This window comes from Miscanthus floridulus, chromosome 12 (genome assembly GCF_019320115.1).
Source record: "Miscanthus floridulus cultivar M001 chromosome 12, ASM1932011v1, whole genome shotgun sequence".
In the NCBI taxonomy this organism is placed as follows: domain Eukaryota; kingdom Viridiplantae; phylum Streptophyta; class Magnoliopsida; order Poales; family Poaceae; genus Miscanthus; species Miscanthus floridulus.
Window position 1 is genome coordinate 12,569,384 of NC_089591.1, and position 18,664 is coordinate 12,588,047.

Here is an 18,664-nt window from a genome sequence, read left to right on the forward strand (position 1 = left end):
CCTAGAATTCTCATATGCTAGATATAGCTTGCATGTGCCGCTAGCTATTCGCCTCAGCCAAATGGAAAAATTGTTTTCTGTTTTTTTAGAGATTGGGTAAATCATGAGTTTAGCCCTCTATTTTTATCATCTCTATTGGAGTTGCTATTATCTACACCAACCCGGCCGTTACTTCGTTTCCTCCGTTGATGATTGATCAACAAGTCGGGACAAAAATATCCCCCATCTCTTCCGCCTCCCCCCGCCGCCACCATCGCCGATAGAAATCAGGTGCCCCCAATGGCCAACTCCTCGCCAATATATAAGCCTGTCCCTCTCCCTCCGCCTCCTCCTTACAATTGTCAACCCGCGCGCTCTCTGCTCTCTCGCTCGTCACCATTAACCGAGAGGAGAGGTGGGAGATGAAGAACTCGGTGTCTGAGCGGAGCTTCCTCATCGAGAGCGACGAGGAGGACGATGCCGCCGCCGTGGAGGACGGAAAGCGGCACGGCGGCCATGGCGGCGACGAGTCAGGGGACGACGACGGCGAGTCGGACTCCTCGTCGCCGTGTGACAGCCCACGGGAGGTGGCGGCGCGGTGTAGCCAGCCGAGTTCGTACACACAGCAATGGCCTCAGAGCTACAGGTAACTGCTCCACGCCTCCGCCCATCATCGTCGTCTCTATCTCTTCCGCCCCAGTGGCGGCGGCCGGCAGGCACACGTAGGAAGCAAGCAGGATGCGGCCGCGGCGTCGGCCAAACTTTCCCTTTTTTCTCTTTCTAGAATTAATTATTGTTATTATTATTACTCCGTGTCTCTCAATCTTTCCAGAGAGAGCGCGTGTTTAGTTTGGGGAATTTAGGAATTTGGGCTACCATAGCACTTTCGTTTTTATTTGGCAATTAGTGTTCAATCATGGACTAATTAGACTCAAAACGTTCGTCTCGTAATTTCCAACCAAACTGTGCAATTAGTTTTTTTTTCATCTACATTTAATGTTCTATGCACGTATCACAAGATTCGATATGATAGGTACTATAACACTTTTTGGGAATTTAGGGTTGGAACTAAACACGCGCTCAGTTGCCGCGTGGCACTGCATATTATATTACTACCTGCTGGCTGCTGCTACCGGCACCAGCTAAACCAAATATTTACAAATCAAGTGAATTCAAGCTACTATAATGTCCCTAACGACACTTAGATCAGCCATCAGAAAAATAATATGGGTAGATTTTATATTACTAATCCACAAGTATGTGGGTACAAATTGGAGTGGAGGTGAATCTTGCGCTTTGAATCTTACTAGTATCAATAATTCAATATCCAAAATGACACTTATCTAGGACCAGAAGACTTAGCAATGTACCAACCAACTCGTAGTCCGGTTATTATTTTGGTCCAATTTCTCAACAGAAAATGAAAATACAAATACTTTTTTGTCTGTACTGCTGGATTGTCCTGTAGCACAATTACACTTCGAGAGTCACATCAAGTTCATCTCTGATGTGCTTGTCCGTGGAATGTCTGGGATTGCTAAGACCAACGCTAATAACACACATACAGTAGTTAGTGATTCACTATTAATACATGGCCTACTTGTTTCTCTCACAGAAATTTTTGGTTCTTGTGCCTAAGCCGGCTGTAAGTTTATAGCCCGCTTCTTCTCTTTCCTCTTCTCTTTCCTCCACTTCAGCATTTAGTCAGCTTACCTTGCTTGAAGGCGTGCGAAAATGATGTGCGAAAAGGCAGTCTGCGGTCATTCTTGGTAGGAGTCTACACCCATGTGGCTTTTTCAGTACTCAAAGGGTGTATTTCACTTTTCAAATGTAACGAATATTTTCTTTTGTTGGAAAAAATATTATGGCCCATTAGTTTCTCTAAGGGTGGAGATGTACAGGTGGATGTGTGGACGATGTACCACATTTGACATGTAAGCCATGCTAACGCCTTGTTTGGATACACATGTATTTATCTCAATCCACATGTGTTGAAGTGGAATTAAATTAAATTACATTCCATTCCACCCAACACATGTGGATTGAAGTGGATACACATATATCAAACAAGGCCTTAGCAATGTGTGATTAGTCTGTACACTTGTCTGGTTTCCAGATGTCTCTCTCTATGTTGGGGTCCCAGTTGCACTGGTCTGCTATGCTAACGTGGCAAATTCAGTTGGTCTCATCTGCTCATCCAAATATATTCTGCATAGCAAAGTTCAAATCTAAGAGAAAATCATATGGAAAACAGAAAACCTATGAGATAAATCAACCGGAGATCGTAACGGGAGATCAGAAAATTACCGTTCTTTTTTAACCCAGAAGTTAATAATGTGATCTCTAGTTACTACTGACCACTTCATGTCATGTTAAATTTCCTGACAAACTCTTTAGACATTTATGCTTCAATTTAACCCTTCTATATGCATCCAGTAACAAAACTAGTAAGCACGTTTTTCCTCTTCTACGAGCAGGCAATCCATTGACATGTACAGCAGTGTGCACTCACCCAACCTGAGCTTCTTGGGCACGCCATCACTGAGCCGGCTGTCCAACTCGTTCCTGACAAACTCATTCCGGGGGAAGCCACCTGAGATCATCTCCAGCTTAAGCAAGCCATTACTGCCAACAAGCATTGCTTCCGCCAGCGATGACCAGCAGCAGCAGCATGAGGACGTCCGGAAGAGCTCCCATTACCTGCCACCATCGCGGAAGGCATCGTCGCTGCAGAGGATCCCCGAGGACCAGAGACCTATGGTTGAGGGCCATGAGGTGGGGCCCTACCGGCAGTGCTCCTATACCCAAGGGGTCATGAACGGTAAGTAGTATCACAAACTTTGTTGGTTTCGATTTTTAATTTATGAATGCATGGTTGTTAAAATTTAAAGTGAAGCTACATAGATAGGAACAAGCCTACGTTTGAGTGAATTCCAGAGCCCATGCCCATTCCCTTTTAAGAAAAAGAGAAGAAGAGCAAAGATAAAAGGATACATCGGTTCAGGAAGACGTAGAACTTATTTCTTGATGCATAAGTGTAGAGTGGGGTCTAATAATAATATCGGTTTTAAGAACAAAATCAGATACACATCATATGTGAGCCAGAATGTCAAATCTCACATATAGCTACAAATAAGGGTAATATCGAAAGACTATGCTCAATATATAACATATTTAGTATAAATGATATAACCTTAGACAGTAAACAGCGAAAAGACAACTCCGATTTTCGGGTGAAGACTCCAATTCCACAGGGATAACTGACTGGTTGATTACAAGTCTAATTCCTCCAAACTCTAGCAATCTAATACCCATTCGGGATTTTTATCCAAATAATTGAAAAAATAAAGCAAGCGTAAGTACACGTCGTACTCAACAAATATAACATGGGGTTCATGAGGCTCAAAAGACTGACACTGGTTTAACTGCGATTAGCTTTTAATAAGTCATGATTTTAGCAATTGAGTGGCAACAAGTTTATACACAAGCCCACATAAACACATGATCACGTAAACATGAATAATGAATAGCATAAACAGTAATCATTAGTAAATATCTTTATCATCAGTACCATCAGTTTTCATCTTCTATTCCGTAAGGGTCCAAGGCCGCTTGTGACCGAAAGCACGACTGATATACCAATTTTACACTCTGCAGAGGTTGTACACTTTCACTGTAAGTCGTGATTTACCCTTTCATCCGAGGCGGCCAACCTCTTGACCCGCTACTAAGGAAGGTCGGCAAGATTCACTATGAAACCTTTCAAAGGTTCATCTAACAAGTTAATGCCATTAGATTCACTCGGCAAACAGATATAGGAACGTCCCTGTCGAATGGCACAATTTCATCACAGCTATACACATAAGAGTAGAGGTTGTACTATACCCGATTTGGCAAGTCATTCTTACGCCAATAAAGGTAACCTCTAACAAGCTAGAAAATGTTCTCATACTGAGCTAAAGCCAGAGCCATGTAGCCCTCACAGCTGTACTGTAAATCCCGGATGTTCGCTTATAGATAAATCCTTAGGGAGAGAAATCTAGAGCACCATAAAATAGCCCAATGCTCTAGCCTCCTTGTTCTATGTTGCTAAAAAGTATCTTTTAGTGTTTATTGCATATATCATTAGTCAAGTTGCAAGATCATGGTTGTAGTTGAGCACTAGCATCATACTACCCAATACAATATCCCATAGGTATCAAGCCACAAGGTACAAAGTACTAGGGAATCTTTAGTCATAGTCAAGGTAGACACATGCAGAATGAATTAAATGATTAAAGGTGTATAGCACAACAAGGAAGATCTCATGCTATACTTATCTTAAACTTAGATACTTCTTCAAATCCAAACCTTTAAAGGAACTCCTTGATCAACACGTAAAGCTCACCAACTGGACAAGATCATATAGCACCACACAAGCATCCGAACAAACATGTATAGCATTCAAACATAACTATATTAGAACAATACATCAATCAGTGAAAAAGAATTTAAAATCAAATCTACGCATTGCTATGATCACACGGATGCGAAAAGCACGCTAATCGAAGCTACGGTGAAAAAGATACATCTACTGATAGATTTGCTTCAAAAAGAAACTATAGGCTTTATTTATGTTAGCTATATAAAACATGTATAAGATGCTTCAGAGAAATACCTTAATTGAGTTAAGTCAGATTATACTCGATTTAGAAAAACAAGGTAGACTAATCATATAATTGACCAAGGTGAAAATCCTAAGTTACTTTTAATTAGAAAAATTCAATTGCATAATCATTATTCAAGTTAGGCATTAAATCATAAAATTCTAGAGTTCTTACATGGAAAACATTGATACTAATACGTAGATTATGTCATTATGAATCTTACGCTACTTGAACGGATCAAATCGGAGTTAAAATAGACAAAACATGGGCAAAACAAAATCAGTGGCAATTTTGTAATTATTTTGAACTCATTTTTAGTTTTAAAATAAAAGAAAATGAATTAAAACTTCTATGTGGACTTGGCTTTGTTTTTAGAAAAACGCAGGGGTCAAAACATAAAAACTAGGAGCAATGATTGAATTATTTTGAACTACACTGGACGGCGGGTTCTAATACTGGAAAAGGGAGAGGCTCTTTAGTAAAACCGCCACAACCAAGGGGTGCGAGCGATCTTGGACCGTTGGATTGAATCCGGACGGCCCAGATTAGAAAGGAGGGGAAGAGAGAGATGCCGGCGGCTAGAATAGTGCCAGGCGCGGCGGCTGGCCATGGTCGGCGGCGAGAAGCTCATCGGCGAAGCTTGAAATCGGCCCTAGAGACCACTATTTGGCTCGGGATTTGTACCGAGAGTTAGAGGGGACCACGGCGAAACTAACACTGTGATCTACAGTGCTAAGAGTGGACAGAGGTGGCTAGTGGCGAGCACCAGCGGCAGCGGAGTGACGGCGACGCGGTTAAGGCAAAGCAAAGCAAGACAAAGACAAAGAAAAGGCTTGGCATGCTCAAGAACGCGAAGCAAAGCTCAGGGAGGCACTTATGGGCACAGAGGAGCAGCTAATCATCACGGCGGCGTAGAGCTTCTTCACGGCGGGATCTCGATGGCGGCGCTAGGGTATAGGGCAGCATAGCGGCTCAAATTAGGGCTGGGGATGGATACGGCGGACACAAGGCTCGATATTTATGAGGGGAAAGAGCTTCTTCACGGCGGGATCTCGATGGCGGCGCTAGGGTATAGGGCGGCATAGCGGCTCAAATTAGGGCTGGGGATGGATACGGCGGACACAAGGCTCGATATTTATGAGGGGAAAAAGCTTGGAGTGCACGCCAAGGCGATGAATCATGACGGCGGTGTCCGACGTGGATACGGCGCGAGGTAGAAGACAACACCGACTAACATGCGGGCCCGAGGTGTCAACGACAAAGCGAGAGAGGGCGGTGTCTGTGCGCTGCAGGGCCGAGGGAGAGGCAAGCGACGCTGCGGCTCAGCTAGGCCGCGCGAATGAAAGGAAAGTCGAGCGGCCTTCGGGCTGTAGAGGGGAGGCGGCCCAAAACCAAAGAGAGTGAGGAGAGAGGAAAATAAATATCTTTTCTTTTGTTTCAAAATCATTTTCAAACTCTTTTCAAAAACATTTCAAATTGTTCAGGAGTTTTGGATCAACACCACTCATCACAATAAACTTTATGCACCAGCATGTATGCACAACAAGTTGCTAAACCTTATGATATATTTTAATTTCATAAAAGTTTTGTTTATCTACATTTTCATGAGCACATAAAATACCAAAATAAATTGTTTTAATCCTATTTCTAAAGTTCCAATTTTAGGGTGTTAGAATTCTACCCCCTTAAGATGAATCTCATCCTCGAGATTCGTGGAGATGGTGACAAAAGAGATACGGGTATTTTACCTTTGAATCTTCTTCACATCCTTGAGTAACTCCACCTTCTTGGTAAACCTTCTGCTTTACTTTGCATACCCTGATAACCCTACTCAAGCAACTTGCTCAACTAATTCCAAGATTTTAACAGGCACCTTGAACAACTCTCAGTTATCTCCAATCACTATGCCACCTTTCCTTTTTAGTCCATACTCATTAGACCTCTTTCTTCATATGTTCACCTTCCATCAAAGCCTTCTTACTTTCTTGATCCAAAGTAGGTTCTATAACCAACTTTAAAAGATTAATGAGTTTATATGCTCAGATCAAATTGCTCAACTCTCAAACACAATCCTAAGTCCACGTAGAACCAACTATAGATGTCTCATATCTCCTTCTCAAGGTGTTTGTTCCTCTACATTGTCATCTGAAAACTCACAGTCCACTTTACTATCTTCACATGACACACCTTCTAATAGGTCATTCTCATATTCCTCAGGTGCAGGTTGAATACCCTCATACTCAATTCTTTCTCCTAACGGTGTTGTGAGAAGCACCGAACGTTGGGCATACTTAATCACTCCTTTACAAACAGACAACCATCCCCTTCTAAGGATATCATCAATGTCCATTAACTTCAAAGCAATAAGGTTTGCCTCAAAGTTCTTCCCTTTTATGTTAAGACTAACTTTTGGGCATATGTGGTTTGCCTTCTTTTCTCCTCCTAGAGATTTAACTATTAGGGGTTTCCTCATCGGAAGTGTAGTTTGTTCTTCCACATATTCTCTAGAGATGAACGAATGTGATGCACTGGGGTCAAACAAAACCATGGTAGGGGTTGAGTTTATTGGAATGAACCCCATGACAACTTCCTTAGCTCCATGAGTGGTAATCATATCTATATTGTTCAACCTGTCTTGAATGTAGTTTCGCTTTAACTTATTTTCTTACACCTGCTCCTTATGGACATTCTGTTCTGACTTTTACTGTTGTTGATTCTGGCTTTGATTACTTTCAGCAAGCTTCTTAAGACAAGTGTTCTTATAGTGTCCAATTTCACCACAATCATAATCTTCCTCACTAGTAGAAGTATTTGTCTTCATGAAGGTGATAGTAGGAGATGACAGACATGGCTCTTGAGAGCTAAAATGCTACACTTCATCATTAGGTTGATGATACTGATCCTGATCTGTACTCCCAAGCAGATTCATAGGGCATGACTGATATTCTGCTTGTGTAGCAAAATGAATACGAGTGTTTCTTAACTGGCGCTGAACGTCAAGCTTTCTCTTCTTCTCTTTCATCTCTCGACGCTTGTTCTCAATTACATTTGCTCTGTCCACCAACGTCTGATAGTCGGCATACACCACGGTCATCAGCTGTAGTTGCAAACCATCATTCAGTCCTTTCAAAAAGCATTGCTGTTTCTTAGCATCATTATCCACTTCCTCTGGAGCATAACATGACAACTGAGTGAACATGTCACGATACTCACACACAGTCATAGATCCTTGCTTGAGAGCCCAGAACTCATCTGGCTTGAGTTCTACCACACCTGTGGGAATGTGGTACGACCTGAAGCTCTCGCTAAACTCCTTCCAGGTGATCTGTCCAACATTGTTGGGATGTCCATACTGGTAAGACTTCCACCAGTCTTGTGCTACGCCCTGGAGATGGCCGAACACAACAAGCACCTTCTCATGGTAGCAACCATCACAGAGGTAATCGATGCTTCCAAATGAATAACTAGAACGTATGAAACTTTATCTTGCAACTTCTTCAACTTAGCTACCCCTTAAGAAAAGATCAACTAGGGGACAAAATGGGGTAGCTTCCACCTTCTTCTAGATGGATTAACTAGCATAAGGGCATTCTGACATCCCAAAGAAACTCATGTGCAAAGGTGTGAACAGACAACTCAATTTCACTCGCGGGACAGGAAAATAGTAGCACAGTAAAACAGCTGAAACTCTCATTCTGTTAATCCAATGAAGTTGTAGCTTATACCGTTGGAAAGCTTATAAAATGATCCACAACTTCCTTATACAACACTTTTCCAAATTCTGCAGTTCAGGTAGTCAAAAACAATGCACAACAGAAACTATTCCCGGTTTCAAACCGCACAGATGCATCGTCTTGTGATTTTCGTAACTTCATAACCAAAATAGCTATCAGGCTAATTCTTGCGCTCAGAGAAATATATGGAGTGTACTGTTATCCAAAATTTTTCTCATGATTTCTGATCATCCAAAATCAAAGACATAAGCCGAAGAGGGCAGACTGCTCCAAAAGGCAGGATAGGGAAAACAGAAGAAAACTATAGCCCAACTATTTATTTCATTAATCCTTATACCTTAGGCCTATAAGCTAAATGAAATTATGGGAACACCCAACAAGATCATTGCAGTTATTACAAAGATGCAAAACAATCATAAGCATAATGATAATTTAATAAAGCAATAAAGGTGCACAACTCAATCATTGACTCAACTTGCGATACTATCGTTTTTATTACATAAAGGACACAAACTCCTATTCCTTAACTAAGGTGTGGCTGTGAGGGCATCTAGGGTAGCATCCCTTGAATGACAGTGAGGGTGACACATCCTCCACTTTGTTGATCTTGGGTAGTCCGGCATGACTCCTTCATTCGTCATTCTCATCAAATGCTTCTTTCGCGTTGGGTATCACTGACACTTACTGGTGGCAACCCTGTAGTGATCTGACTCTGACCACTTCCATGGTATAATTGTTGATTCTTCCATGGGCAAAATTTAACATAATATTCTTCCTGTTGACAATGATAACACTTTCTCTCAGCTGGATCTTTAATGATGTCATACTTCACCGAATTGTTGCTTGGTGTGTTGTCAGCCTGCCGACTCTGAAGGTTCATCTTTGTTTGACTAGACCGCTTTCTAGCTTACTTGATCTTTTGGGGTTGAAACTCCTTATAGGTGATTGTACACCTATCGATGCATACCTCATCTGAAGTAGTTTTAGCTTGAGAAGCTTCTAACTCTTTAGAGTCTGAGTTTATCTGACTAGGGATTGGAGCTGGATGTAACAATGTAGTAGAACTTGAATGTTGATTGCTTCCCAATTCTAGCTCTGGTGAGACTGCCTTCCTCTTCTTTTCCACATTAGCTTCACAACTCGGGTTCACCTTGACTTCCCTCTTATCAGACTTGTTTTGAAGATAGGGAAAACCATAATGCTTGCAACATTAACATTGGTCCTGACTACCAAGCATCTTACTACCAACATCTTTATTGGACTTCATTTTCTTCCAAGCTTCTATCACTTTTCTCTTCACTGGTCCCTTTGGTATGTTGGTTTGACCCTATAGCAAGCATTGTTGAGAACTCCCATGTTGAGTCATTCCTTCTAATACTTGTTGCATAGCTAAAAGCTTCTCCTTGTCGAATGTAATCAAGGACAACGTAGCCTAGTCTTCCTGACCTTTGATGTTGGTGGTCTCCTCATTACAACCCATCTATTTAGATGAAGAGAGAGGATTCAGAATAGAGACAAGGTTTTCATAACAGAACAGAGGCCGAAGTGAGCATAACTTTTAGCAAATAATAAGGTTGTAGAGAAAGCAAGAACTAAGCAAAGATGAAAGCAGGCTAAAACGTCCAGTTCTATCTAGGCTTGCGTCCTACAGTCAGCATTGCTCTAATAACACTTTGTAGCACCCAGTTTTAAGAACAAAACCAGGTACACACCATATGTGAGCCCAGGAAGTCAAATCTCACATATAGCTACAAATAAGGGTAATATCGAAAGATTGTGCTCAATATATAACGTACTTAGTATAAAGGATATGACCTTAGACAGTAAACAGCGGAAAGACAACTCCGATCTTCGAGTAAAGATTCTAATTCCACAGGGACAACTGACTGGTTGATCACAAGCCTAATTCCTCCGAACTCTTGCAATCTGGTACCCATCCGGGATTTTTATCCAAATAATTGAAAAAATAAAGCAAGCGTAAGTACATATCGTACTCAACAAATATAACATGGGGTTCATGAGGCTCAAAAGGCTGATACTAGTTTAACTGCAATTAGCATTTAATGAGTCATAATTTTAGCATTGAGTGGCAACAAGTTGATCCACAAGCCCACATAAACACATGATCAGGTCAACATGAATAATGAATAGCATAAACAGTAATCATTAGTGAGCATCTTTATCATTAATATCATCAGTGTTCATCATCTATTCTGTAAGGGTCTAAGGCCGCTTGTGACCAAGAGCACGGCTACTATACTAGTTTTATACTCTGTAGAGGTTGTACACTTCCACTATAAGTTGTGATTTACACTTTTGCCTGAGGCGGCCAACCTCTTGACCCACTACCAAGGAAGGTCGGCAGGGTTCACTATAAAGCCTTTCAAAGATTCGTCTAACAAGTTAGGGCCATTAGATTCACTCGGCAAACAGATATAGGAACGCCCCTGTCGAATAGCACAATTTCATCACAGCTATACACATAAGAGTAGAGGATGTCCTATACCCGATTCGGCAAGCCATTCTTACGCCAATAAAGGTAACCTCTAACAAGCTAGAAAATGTCCTCATACGGAGCTAAAGCTAGAGCCATGTAGCCCTCACAGTTGTACTGTAAGTCCTGGATGTTCGCTTACAGATAAGTCCATAGGAAGAGAAATCTAGAGCACTATAAAATAGCCCAATGCTCTGGCCCCCTTGTTCCATGTTGCTAAAAAGTATATTTTAGTGTTTATTGCATATACCATTAGTCAAGCTGCAAGATCATGGTTGTAGTTGAGCACTAGCATCATACTACCCAATGCAATACCCCATAGGTATCAAGGCACAAGGTATAAAGTACTAGGGAATTCTTAATGGTAGTCAAGGTAGACACATGCAGTATTAATTAAATGATTAAAGGTGTATAGGACAACAAGGAAGATCACATGCTATACTTGCCTTAAACTTAGATCCTTCTTCAAATCTAGAACTTCAAAGGAACTCCTTCTTGATCAACATGTAAAGCTCGCCAACTGGACAAGATCATACAGCACCACACAAGCATCCGAACAATCATGCATAGCATTCAAACATAACTATATTAGAACAATACACCAATCAGTGAAAAAGAATTTGAAATCAAATCTACGCGTTGCTACGATCACACGGACGTGAAAAGCATGCTAATCGGAGCTACGGTGAAAAAGATATATCTACCAATAGATTTGCTTCGAAAAGAAACTATAGGCTTTATTTATGTTAGCTATATAAAACATGTATAAGATACTTCACAGAAATACCTTAATTGAGTTAAGTCAAATTATACTTGATTTAGAAAAACAAGGTAAACTAATCATATAATTGACCAAGGTGAAAAGCCTAAGTTACCTTTAATTAGAAAAATCCAATTGCATAATCATTATTCAAGCTAGGCGTTAAACCATAAAATTCTAGAGCTCTTAACATGGAAAATATTGATACTAATACGTAGATTATGTCGTTATGAATCTAACGCAACTTGAACGGGTCAAATCGGAGTTAAAACGGAGAAAATATGAACAAAACAAAATCAGTGACAATTTTGTAATTATTTTGAACTCATTTTAGTTTTAAAATAAAAGAAAACGAATTAAAACTTCTCTGTGGACTTGGCTTCGTTTTTAGGAAAACACAGGGGTCAAAACAAAAAAAACTAGGGGCATTGCTTGAATTATTTTGAACTACGCTAGACGGCGGGTTCTAATACTGGAAAAGGGAGGGGCTCTTTAGTAAAACCGCCACAGCGAAGGGGTACGAGTGATCTTGGACCGTTGGATTGAATCCGGATGGCCCAGATTAGAAAGGAGGGGAACAGAGAGACGCCGGCGGGCCGGAACAGTGCCAGGCGCGGCGGCAGGCCATGGTCGGTGGCGAGAAGCTCGTCGGTGAAGCTTGAAATCGATCCTAGAGACCACTATTTGGCTCGGGATCTGTACTGGGAGTTAGAGGGGACCACGGCGAAACTAACACTGCGATCTACGGCGGCTAAGAGTGGACGGAGGTGGCTGGCGGTGAGCACCAGCGGCGGCAGAGCGACGGCGACACGGTTAAGGCAAAGCAAGACAGAGAGAAAGAAAAGTCTTGACGTGCTTGAGAACGCGACACGAAGCTCGGGGAGGCACTTACGGGCACGGAGGAGCAGCTAATCGTCACGGCGGCGTAGAACTTCTTCACGGCGAGATCTCGATGGCGGCACTAGGGCATAGGGTGGCATAGCGGCTCGAATTAGGGTTGGGGATGGAGACGGCGGACACGGGGCTCGATATTTATGAGGGGAAAAAGCTTGGGGCACACGCCAAGGCGAGGAATCGTGGCGGCGGCGGAATCCGGCGGCGGTGTCCGACGTGGATACGGCGCGAGGTAGAAGACAACGCCAATTGACATGCGGGCCCGAGGTGTCAACGACAGAGCGAGAGAGAGGGTGGCGTCCGCGCGCTGCTGGGCCACGGGGCGCGCTGGGCCGAGGGAGAGGGAAGCGACGCTGCGGCTCAGCTGGGCTGCGCGAATGAAAGGAAAGCCGAGCGGCCTTCGGGCTGTAGAGTGAGGAGAGAGGAAAATAAATTTCTTTTCTTTTATTTCAAAATCATATTCAAACTCTTTTCAAAAACATTTCAAATTGTTTTGGAGTTTTGGATCAACACCACTCATCACAATAAACTTTATGCACCAGCATGTATGCACAACAAGTTGCTAAACCTTATGATATATTTTAATTTGATAAAAAGTTTTATTTATCTACATTTTCATGAGCACATAAAATACCAAAATAAATCGTTTTAATCCTATTTCAAAATTTCAAATTTTAGTGTGTTACAAATGCTGATCTATTTTGAGGATATTTACGTCAATAGGCTTCCTGTCACCATTGCAAAAAAAAAGTAGCAGACAGGGCAAGGAAATTAGAGAACTTATCAGGTCAAAATTCAACAAAAAACTTGGTGCTACTCACTACTAGGAAGGCTTGCAGCATGGAGAATTAGTCATGGAGTCTAGTAATTTCGCCTCTTTCTGCAAAGGAAACAGTAGCTACCAAATTGAAATTTCCAAACCTTGCAGATGTTTAAAGTTCAGGGTAAAAAGATCAAAAGGCCTTGCGTAAAGCCAGCAAAACTTCACTAGATTTAACTATGCGTAATACACTGAATTGTCATGTTGATTGTGATGGATGTTAGAGGCATCTTAGAGGATTCAGCTACTATTAAACATACTCAGTTCAGGTATGTGCCACACCACACAAATATGACAGAAATGGACAAGTTGCTGTTGTGGTGCTGCTATGCACTGTTGTTCCATGGGAACAGACAACTGATGATGGGACCTGAATTAGTATCCAACTTTATCATATTTACACATTCTGTTCGTTATATATCGTAATTCATTGTCTAACAAATATATATCATAATTATTTTTATAACATGGGTGCATCCTCCATGAAACTACACCAAAGGTTTAGTGTTCACATCATGTCCTGAACTAATTTTACTCAAGAAGCACCATTAATATAATACACTGTCAATTAGTTCATCAGCTAAATGCTTTCAAGTTTCAAGGAACATACTACTCTTCAGTTCACTAGATTTAGCAAAAGCAGAGAGTAGTCATGTATGTTTCTTTGGTACATCTGTCCTCTGTTTGCATGCCAAACTACAGATACATCGATTGTTTCTTTTTTATTCTTGGTCTATATATAACATATCACATGGTTGGTGAGTCAGTACAGTCATGTGACAGGAACGTGAGTCATGGACAACTGGGCTACAATTGCCCTCAGGCATATGGATTTATTAGATCTGTCTTTGTCAAGTTGAAAGAGAAACCTTGTCCTAATCAGATCATGCAATATACTAATGACCATGTTGAAAATTAGGCCTGCAGTAGCTGCCCATGTGCGAATTCTCTATGAAATTTATGAGGCATTAAAGCCCACATTTTTTAAGTACTCATTTTCCCTTTAACAGTTATAGGTGAAGTTCTTGTTTTGGAAACATTTCAAACCAACGTCAGTTGATTTTTTTTTTTGTTTATTCCTGGGAGAGAAATCGGTAGAATTAGTAGTTTTGGTTCTGCAGCTTCAGTTCCTTGGTTACATCTCAATTATCAGATAAATCAGTTTGTATCATAGAGAATGCCAAACCTTCTCTTTTCAGTATTTAAGCTACATAATAGAGTTATAAATTTTAACGTGTACTATGTTCGTTTATGTAAGACAAAGCTTTAGTTCAGTTACTTGCCTGTCATATGCAGGAGTGAATGTCTTGTGTGGTGTGGGGATCCTGTCAACACCTTATGCTGTCAAGCAAGGTGGCTGGCTTGGACTAGTGATACTGGCGGTATTGGGTGCACTGGCATGGTACACTGGCATACTCCTGCGCGGTTGCCTGGAAAGCAAGGATGGCCTCGAGACCTACCCTGATATTGGATATGCTGCCTTTGGCACTGCTGGCCGTATCATCATCTCGGTAAGTATTTTCCACACTAGCAATGCTCACCTGTTATTCAGTTTTTGTATTCTTTATACTATGCAATGGGTCCTGATCCTTTCTTGCAGGCATGTTGTATTGAGTATTTGATATTAGAGAGTGACAACTTATCAAAGTTGTTCCCAGATGCACACCTAATCATAGGTAGCTTGACTCTGGATTCACATGTGCTATTTGCCACCCTGACTGCTCTTATCGTCATGCCTACCACTTGGCTTCGCGATCTCAGCTGCCTCAGCTTCATTTCAGGTACCAACTCAATTGTTGCCTCAATTGTTTATTTCACCAAATACACTTGCCTGTTTCATAGTTCACCCAACCAAGGCAATCTTGAGAGGACTCTCATCTTGCAATTTGTGCATCTAGCTGGTGGAGTCGTTGCGTCTATCGTCATTGTCTCCTGCTTGTTCTGGGTGGGACTTGTTGATCACGTTGGCACAGTCAAGAGTGAAGGGACAGCACTGAACCTTCCTCGAATCCCCATTGCCATCGGGTTGTATGGGTACTGCTACTCAGGCCATGGAGTGTTCCCTAACATCTACTCTTCTCTGAAGAAACACAACCGATTCTCTGCTGTTCTCTTCACCTGGTAATAAAATCATACAAGCCGTAAATTGTTTTCAGATAGTCATGATCTCATTTGGTTTATGTTTGTTGTCAGTATCGCTCTGTCTACTGTTCTGTTCGCTGGTGCTGCAATCATGGGATACATTATGTTCGGTGAATCTACAGTCCCAATTCACATTGAACTTACCCCCGAATCTTGTGGCTTCCAAAATTGCAGTCTGGACTACGGTAATTGTCCTTTTCTGGACTCTAGATAGAAAAGAAAATTATGGCCTCTAGCTAAAGTCACATAATGCGTTTAATAGAGTATAATCAAGTTCAGTCGCATTAGGAATACTTAAATGCTTTTATGTGGCAAGTTATATTCTTCTGACTGGTTGTGCTTTTGGTTTTTGGTGCAGGTGACGAATCCAATAACCAAATATCCTTGGGCTTTTATTTCAGCTTTCCGTGTGCATTTGTTCCCATACTTAACAATTAACATTATATGATATCTTACTTTCTCTTATCACATGAAACTCCATTTAGCCATCTAGGTTTGTCCTAAGTCAAATATATTTTTTTAATTTTGACTAGAATTATCTATAAAAAGTATTATCTTAAATTAACAGAGTTATTTGTTTTTAACAATGAATTTAGCAATGTCAATGTTATGTTATCATTCTATATAAATTTTAGATATTCATGGTAAAAGTAAAAAAAATGTTTGACTCCTCCTCGCATTGCACAGGCGAGGGTAAGGCTTGCCACTGGCACCTTTCCCCAGACCCCGCACAGAGCGGGAGCTCTCTGCACTGGGTACGCCCTTTATGGTCAAAGTAAAAAATGTTTGACTTAGGACAAATATAGATGGACTTACACTTGTGATTATAGGATGTCCTACAATTCTCCTCCCCAAAGTCTGCTATCAAATTCTAACAGCTAATCCATTGTTTTGAACAAATTTAGTTTCAATCGTTCTGTGTTGTTTAATAGCATTTTCATGGATCATGCTATGTCCTTAACTAATACCTACATATGCGCTAACCATGACTCCTCTCGCCCTGAGTTTGGAGGAACTGCTACCTCCGAATCAGCAGACATACCTGAACATAATGATGCTTAGATCCGCTCTGGTGGTATCTTCCCTTATTATTGCTTTGTCCGTCCCATTTTTTGGTAAGTTTGTTCATCATTTTTCATCTCTTTTTCTGATGACATTCTATAAGTAGTGGCAATAGTATGAAGTTTTCCTATTAAGATTCAAAAAGCTTTCCTCTTTTCTTTTTTACCTGATTCTCTGCTTCAATGATTGTTGAGCCTTTTCAGGACTTGTCATGTCACTGGTTGGGTCTTTTCTCACCATGTTTGTGGTGAGTTCACCTTCCAAATTTTTGGAGCATTCGCTTGTATATTTCTTTGTAGCTAATTTGTATTTCCCTCTAGGCCTATATTCTACCATGTGCCTGCTTTTTGTCTATCCTCAGGAGTAAAGTGACCTGGTATCAGGTAAAATATGTTTTTACTTGCGCATTAATTACATATTTTTCTTAAACATCCATTTTTGAATAGTGCAAGAGCGCCAAAAACTCATTTATATTAATAATCAAATGTTTTTCTGGCTTGAAAACTAACATACTTTGTTTCTTATTTATTCTCCAATCGTTTCATTCAGAACTTTCACTTTCTTGGATGCAAACTTTTTTGGGGAAAAATAATGTTCCCTGTGTTCTTGATTCAGCTTATCTGTTCTTGATTCAGCTTATCATCCAAATATAAATAGTTATAATTACTCTTAAACTGAAACATGTGCACATTTTTAATCAGCCCTATTTCTGTGCAGGTAGTACTGTGTGTGCTCATCATTGCCGTTGGACTTTGCTGTGCTGTTGTTGGCACATACTCTTCTCTTTCTAAGATAATACAACAGTACCATTGAATTTTGCCCTAGAATTATCTTGTGTCCATGTTTTGAATAGCTAGTTTTCTTTTCTGGGATGGTGTTGCTGGTCTGGAGACGGGGGATTGTTTTGATGTAAAATTGTTGTTTGCATGAAAGAAATTGGAGGAAATGGATAGAATTAGGCAGGTTGTATTACCGGAGGAGTATTTTGTCTGAAGTTGTTCTCGTGATGGCAGAGGCTGCCGCTGACGATCTTATCGTGTCATTTTTGTTAATATAATATATATCCTGAGGTAATTTGAAAACCGCGACTGCCATATTTCCTTCGATCCATATTTACCTTCTCTTATAGCATCTCCACCAAATCTCTTTTCTTCTTTCCCTTAAAATCTAATAAAGGAGATTGAGAATACTGAATTGTAGAATATAGGGGATATGTGTTCCAGCAGATTAAGAACGCTCTATCCTTTTTATTATATGGGACTCATATGTTAGTGACAAAAAAATTTGTTTCTCTTTTCTTTTCTCTCCCTCCTGTTCCCTCGTTGCTAATAGATCAGAGCTGAGGCTGCGAAGCGCACTGCGCCTGGGCAGCGACAGCTCCCTCGTGGGGCAGCGGCAACTGCTCCCGCGCCGTCGCGTCGTAGGGCACTGCAGGAAGGCAGTGGCCTCCCTGGTGTGGGGGTGCTACGACCTTGCCAGCATGGAGCATGGCGGCCTTTCCTTCCTGGCGTGGGGCATGGCGGCGTGCTATGGGGCAGCGGTGCTGAGCATGGCGGCGTGCTATGACGGTGGTGCGGCACACCAAGAGGTCAGTGAGACAGGAAGAGAAAAGGGGGACGAAGATCTGTGCTTCTTCCCCTTTCTTTGAGGGATTGAGGGGAGGATTCGAGGAAGATCTGTGCATCCGGGCCTTCTAGTGTGTGCTATTATAATCCGGCCAAGGACAAAACTAAATACCGGAGCTGTCTTGAGAAAACACATGACGTGAGCAAATGTTGCACATTTTCATCCTTCTAATCACAAGGACAATGCTCAGGATGATTGAGGCCTCGAAGAGTACATTGTACTCACTAGTGGACTGGGTACAAATTGATGGAACAACTTGTAAAATGTTCATATTATTAGTATAACAACTTGGCAAATTGATGAACATGTAGTCCAAACGTTGCTAGAGTGCGTGGCAAAACACGTGTTCACTTGTTAGGAACTAGGATTAATGGATTATTATTGAGCCAACATGAACATTGTTGACACTTCCTAGCATCACTACTAGAATGACACTAAGAAGTATACTTGGTATTTACTTGTGCCTTTCTCGCGCGGAGGTTCCGAGCTCGGCGATGGTGGATCCCG

General features: G+C 41.4%; 1 pseudogene; it reads left to right on the forward strand.

Annotated features, from left to right (window-relative positions):
• Positions 1–401: 401 nt before the first annotated feature.
• Positions 402–17,344, forward strand: LOC136498387 (amino acid transporter AVT1B-like; annotated as a pseudogene).
• Positions 17,345–18,664: the final 1,320 nt, after the last annotated feature.